The sequence below is a fragment of the Fragaria vesca genome, linkage group LG6 (genome assembly GCF_000184155.1).
Source record: "Fragaria vesca subsp. vesca linkage group LG6, FraVesHawaii_1.0, whole genome shotgun sequence".
Taxonomy (NCBI): Eukaryota; Viridiplantae; Streptophyta; class Magnoliopsida; order Rosales; family Rosaceae; genus Fragaria; species Fragaria vesca.
The window spans coordinates 9,621,896-9,628,106 of record NC_020496.1 but is presented as its reverse complement, the minus strand read 5'-3'; the positions used below and the strand labels follow the sequence as shown (position 1 = coordinate 9,628,106).

Below are 6,211 nucleotides of genomic sequence, written 5' to 3'. Positions count from 1 at the left end.
ATATATATATATATATATGCATCCAAGCTAAACATGTGTCATCTTTTGCCTCAAAACTTTATCAACTATGTGCCCAATTCTAACGAGGTAGCACAAGGAGAAGAAGGTTATGCATTAACGTGCATGGATAAGTTCCGTAAACACCATAAAGCAATAGGAGTTTTGGATTTATTGTAGTGATGATCAGTTGATCACGTGGGTCGGTGGGTATGGATAATCATCAGCTATATTAGATGGGGGTGGGGGTAAGGGTGGACTTTTAGGCACAGAAAAAACCGAAACCGGTTAAAATCGCACCGAACTGACATCGAGTAACTGAAACCGAATAGAATCGAGGTAATCGGTTCTAGAAACCACACAAACCGAGTAGTGCGGTGTCGGTTTGCGGTTCCGTGCATCCTAAAAACTGATTAAACCGAACCGAACCGACATATATTCATTCTACATATATTAATTATTAATACTTAATTTTACATTACGTGTCATGTTCTTATAGGTTATGGGTTACAAATAGTAGGCTTTCACACACAAGATTATGTGTTTAAGTGTTTAAGTCTAACCGAAAACCTTCTCATGTAGTTTTATCTTTTGTTATATATGAAATTATGAATGTTGGAGACTTCAAATGAATTATGTATAAATTTTAGCTTCCCATTTCATTTGGATTACTTATTTGAACCCATTAGATTAACTTATTTGAAGTGTTGATAGTTTACAATTTTAATATTTTTATTTTTTATGTTATTTGGTTAAGTGTAAAAAAATATTACGGATAATAGGTTTTGTAACCGAAACCGCAACGAAACCGAATCGATATGTTAGGTTAACCGACGAGTGCGGTCTTTTATATAATTTTATCGGTTTCGATTCTAAAAAATAGAAAACCGAAACTTCAGTTTCGATTTTCGGTTAGTGCCTAAAAACTAAACCGTTAGGACCAAGTCCATCTTTGAATGGGGGTGTCTGAGACTCTGAGGGGTTCACTATAAATAAATTACGTGCTGCCCATGTGCTGGGTCTTTCTGTAAAGGTTAGTTTGTATGCCCTAGGCATAATTTTCCTAAATAAATTATTTATATTTATCATTGGTAATAACACCAAATATTACTGTGTCTGTAGAAAAGGTAACCGGATCCGTCAGGCCGGAATTAGTTCTGTGTCTGTAATATCAATCGAACTACACTTGACCAGTTGTAACTTGCACGTAGATCTGTTAATATCGTACAACATATCCAATTGTACAAAAGGGCTGCTAGCTTTAAACTAATTTTCCCTAAACGTACTAATTAAGCTAAGGCTGCTAAGCTATAATTGCACACAACATGATCCTACTATCACTCCTAAATTGGATGATCAAGGAATTAAAGATTCTGGATCCATCATTCTCTCCTATTTCTCAAAAACTAGATCGATCACTGCAAGATCATTGACATATTTTTTTTTCCTTTTATTACTGGAATATTCAAGAATCAAATTCATAACATATGGTGGTGCATGGTCCGGCTTATATAAGGTTAGGCAGCTGAACTCCTGCATCAAAAGAAAACTAACATGGAAGGCCATGGAAGTTTATCAAATCATTCTTCAGCTTGGGGTCTGGCAAATTCTATCACCGTTCAAATGACACTGAGAGCTGCAATCGAGCTCAATGTCGTTAACATCATTGCCAAATCAGGTCCGGGAGCTCATCTTACATCAAAAGAAATTGTTTCACAAATCCCCAACACAAATCCAACTTTAGCATCCGAGAATTTGGAGCGAATGCTCAAACTTCTAAGTGTTCACTCTCTTTTATCTCCTTCTCTAAACCAAACCCTATTGATAAGACGAAGAAAGAAGCGAGTTATGGACTAACAAAGGAAGCACTTTGCCTAGTGCCGAATGAAGATGGAGTTTCTTTGGCTCCAGTTGTTCTGTGGGGATCTGAAATGCTCGTTATGAACAGCTACTCCATGCTCAAGTACACGGTGCTCGAACCGGGGAGCTCGCCGTTTCTCAAAGGGCATGGAGAGTCCATGTATGAATACATGTCTAAGAAACCTGAGCTGTGCCAATTGTTTGACAAGGTAATGGGAGTAATTTCTTACCTATATTTTGATCATAAGGTGTTTGAGGTTTACAAAGGTTTCGAAGAGGTCAAGGAACTGATGGATGTAGGAGGTGGTGATGGAACTGCGATAGCCAAGATAGTTTCTATGTATCTACATATCCGTGGGATCAACTTCAATTTGCCAAGTGTTATATCTCAAGCTCCTAACTTGCAAGGTCAGTATATCAACATATATATAGGTGATTACAGATGCATCTCCACGACTCCATCAGAAGGTTTCTATCTATATATTTAATCACATTTAGGATTATGCGCGCGATATCAGTAGAATAGTTTTTCATACATATTTATGAAGCTAGTAAATGACCTTTAATCGTCAACCATATTTCGTATGCTAAACCATTGGTGAATCCATTTTAATACACAGGTACGGTGTGGAGCATCTGAGTGGAGATATGTTTGAGCTAATACCGAAAACACAGTCAGTCATGTTGATGGTTAGTTTTCATATTTAGGATCGAATATCATGTAATATCTGATTAATTATCATGCATATTAACGTTTGGATATTTTTGTTTGTAGTTGATACTCCATAACTGGAATGATGACCACTGTAAGAAGATATTGAGAAACTGTTGGGAGGCAATACCGGATTAGGGGAAGGTAATAGTTGTTGATCATTATGTATTGCCTGAACTAGTTGAGAATACCCCCGACATAAAGCTTGTACTCTACATTGACATAGTCATGATGGCCATGTTTCAAGGAGCTAAGGAGCGAACAACAGCTGAGTATGATACTCTAGCCAAATCCGTAGGTTTCGTTGAGACAAAAATCTTCCCACTTCCTCATGGCCGGAGTTATATTCTCGAGTTTCTTAAAGGTGGGAGCGTGGAATCAATCGTTGGATAAATATCGAATACGATATAGTACTGTCGATCTATCTCATTCCTTAGAATCCTTTTTGCCTTTTCTCTGGCTTTTGTCTTCTGTTTTCAGTCTGCTCTTTGATTTGGTTTTTTTTTTTTTTTTTTCCGTTGTTAATTTGTTTTGTGGGGGTTTGCCTTCGGTTATCTTGTACAAGTGTTGTATGCCCGTTGTACAATAAATAATATTATTTCCCAAAGAAATTGCAGAAATTGTTCAAATGCATGGTTGAGGACTTTGTGAGGACTTTTCGGCTTATCCCACCTTTCGATCTTATATCTACATCTTGACCGTTCAGTTTATAGGTATTTATGAGTAGATCATTTCTTCAAATTTTCAGCTATATTGAAAATTGTTAAGACATTCATAAGTGTGATTTATCAATTATGAACTTGAACGGTTCATGTTTGACAGATTTAGTTCGTCCATTAATTTGATCTAGTTTGTTATCTTAATGAACACCAATTTGGGTGAAAATTTGTAGAAATGATCTACTCATATAAACCTAAAAACTGAACGGATAAGATGTCAAAATGTAATCGAAAATTGGGTCTTTTAAACCATAAACCATAAACCAAAAAGTCTTCACCAAGTCCTTAACTTAAGGGTCCTCATTAAAAGGGTTCCCTGCATGCATATATACTATGGTTCCCGATCATAATGATTACTTAGACTTGTAAATAGGCCGGATTTGTTGCGCGCGGATCAACCTAAATCCGGATCCATTTAGTAATAGAGATTTTGGACGTAGACCCGACCCGTTACCTATCGGATCATTGATAATTTAATCCAAATTCGGATCTGACAGGTTAACGGGTACCCGATCTGTTAGTCTATTCCGTTTATAATAACAAATATTCTAAATTTTTAAATTTTAGAATTTTATCATAATACCTCATAAAACGATCTGTTAGTCGTGAAGAGCTTGTTCCAGCTCAAGTACACGGTGCTCGAACCGGAGAGTTCTCCCTTTTTCAAAGCCAATGGAGAGACCATTTTTGAATTCATGTCTAACAGGCCTGAGGTGTGTGTCAATTATTTGACAAGGTGATGGGGATAAGTTCTTACCTATATTTTGATCATAAGATGTTTGAGGTTTACAAAGGTTTCGAAGAGGTGAAGGAGTAGATGGATGTAGGAGGTGGTGATGGATCTGCAATTGCCAAGATAGTGTCTATGTATCCTCACGTCGATGGGATCAACTTCAATCTGCCAAGTGTTATATCTCGAGCTCCTAGTTTAGAAGGTTAGTATATCATCCTGGGTGACTACTTCGATCGATCCTCATCTCACATTTTTCTGTTCTATACATATCGGTATATAATACACTTTTATACATATAAGGTACATGCTTATGTTTTCAACAAAAAAAAAAGGTAACATGCTTATGATCGAAGTGAGTTTTTCTCAATCACACTTCAACCATATATCGTATGTCGATCAATCTACATTGATTATCTGCGTTGATCAACCATACATTGATGTGTATTTTATAAATATACAGGTGTGGAGCATACAAGTAGAGATATGTTTGAGTCAATACCAAATGCACAGTCAATCATGTTGAGGTTTAGTTTTCTTTGATCTGGGTTTCACATCCTTCATATACAATGGAAAAACCATCATATAGATTTCGAACTTTAGATCGAACATCAACTATCTGATCATTAACGTAGGAATGTTTGTAGTGGGTACTCTATAATTGGGATGATGAACATTGTAAGAAGATATGTTGGTATAAGGATTGTTGGCTATTCCTTTTATGATCAAAACACAAGATACAAGCTATTTTATATATCCTGATGGTAAGAATATCACAAGTGAAGAATGAAGACTTGACAAGATCACATGTGTCCTAGGTAACTAGTGCATATACATCTGATGCTTTTCACTGAGAATTCTACATATCCTGATGGTAAGGATATCATAAGTGAAGAATGAAGACCTGCCAAGATCTCATGTGCATCAGGTAGTTTATGCATAGGCATCTCATGTTTTTCACTGAGAATGGCAGCTTTGCTTGTCATCCTAGATCGAATGATACCTCCTGGTGTATCTGTCCTAATCTATTGGGTCTATATGTATGCATGTCTAAATGCTTTTGCTATTTGTGTATCATTAGTTTGAATTCCTCTGTTTGAATTCAAATCCCCTTTAGCAAAACGTTTGTCGTTGCCTTGGTGCTTCAAGTCAGTATAGGGTTGTGTAGTGTTTCCAACCCGTGACCACATGACTAGAGCTTAGAGGCTCCAGCTAGGTTTGTGATACACAAACTAATATATTAGCTGGCTATTTGTTTTTATCTCATGTACATCAGGTAGTTCATGCATGTGCATCACATTCATTCAGGATGGCAACTCTGCTTGCTATCTAGATTTGGTGGATACCCTTGTTGTATCTATCCTAATCTCTGAGTCGGACTTCGTGCAGATTTAAATGGTTTTGCTTCAGCTTTTCAGTATTTGAATTTCAAATCTCTTTTAGCAAAACATTTTTCATCGTGTTTGAGCTCCAAGTTAGTCTAGGGTTGTGTTGTTCTTCCAACCCATGAGCACATGACTAAAGCACTTTTAGGTCAGCTCCTTTTTTAGTCCAGCTGGGTTTTATGATACACAAACCAAGTCAGCTGCTGAGCCATGTGATGCACTGCCCAAGCTATCAGCTGGCCTATGTGTCCTCATATAGGAATATGTAATTTTGTTGTGTCTCCTTCATTCACAAAACCTTTTGTTTCTTCCTTATTGGACCATTATCATATAAGAGAGTTGTGTTTGTCTGTACTCTCTTGGAGCCTTTTGTTTGTCCCTTGGCCCTCTCACTTTATGAGTTTGGACAAGGACTAAAGTCCAAAAAGTTGCCTCCCAGTTTGGGAGACTTTATGAGCAAGTCTCTTCTTGACACGACCCACCCCGAATTTCACCCTGAAACCCGGAGTAAGTCGTGCGGGGACCACCCCCAAGGAAAATTTACTGAAAAGATTGAGAAAATCTCCCTTGCAGATGGACAACCCTAACTCGAAAATTCCAAATTTCACTCTTAATTCAACCCTTCCAAACATCACATAATTATCCTTCAGAAATTCTACACATAATATACAATAATCCCAAAGTATTCAGAGCTACTAAACACAAACGGAAGCAAGAAAACACGAGTAGGTTGAACAGGTAACCTACTGATGAAAACTGGCAGAAATGCGGGTGACTATGCCTCGCCTCCTACTAGATCCAACCCGAA

At 37.4% G+C, this 6,211-nt stretch overlaps 1 pseudogene; it reads left to right on the top strand.

Annotated features, from left to right (window-relative positions):
* Window positions 1–1,937: 1,937 nt before the first annotated feature.
* Window positions 1,938–4,561, top strand: LOC101296885 (annotated as a pseudogene).
* Window positions 4,562–6,211: the final 1,650 nt, after the last annotated feature.